This window comes from Buceros rhinoceros, unplaced genomic scaffold (genome assembly GCF_000710305.1).
Source record: "Buceros rhinoceros silvestris isolate BGI_N320 unplaced genomic scaffold, ASM71030v1 scaffold31221, whole genome shotgun sequence".
NCBI classification, from domain to species: Eukaryota; Metazoa; Chordata; class Aves; order Bucerotiformes; family Bucerotidae; genus Buceros; species Buceros rhinoceros.
In genome coordinates this window covers 1-268 of record NW_010395312.1, presented here as the reverse complement: position 1 = coordinate 268, position 268 = coordinate 1, and positions in this window count along the sequence as shown.

Genomic DNA, 268 nt, shown 5'->3' with positions numbered 1-268 from the left:
CACCCGGGAGGGAGGTCGGGGAAGCCGCCCCGGGGCTCGGCTCCCCCCTCCAGAAATGCCTGGCCCCAGCCACAGGGTGACAGTTTCTTTGGGGGGGGACACACACACACATAGGGTGGGTGGTGGCATCTCTGGTCCCCCTTGGGGACACGTCCCCATTCCCCAGGGTGTCCCAGCACTCAGCTGGGGGCGGGATTTGTGGGACCACCAGCCCTTGGGGACCCTCCCCGCTCTCCCGTGAGACGACGCAGGGACCGAGGTGACACCG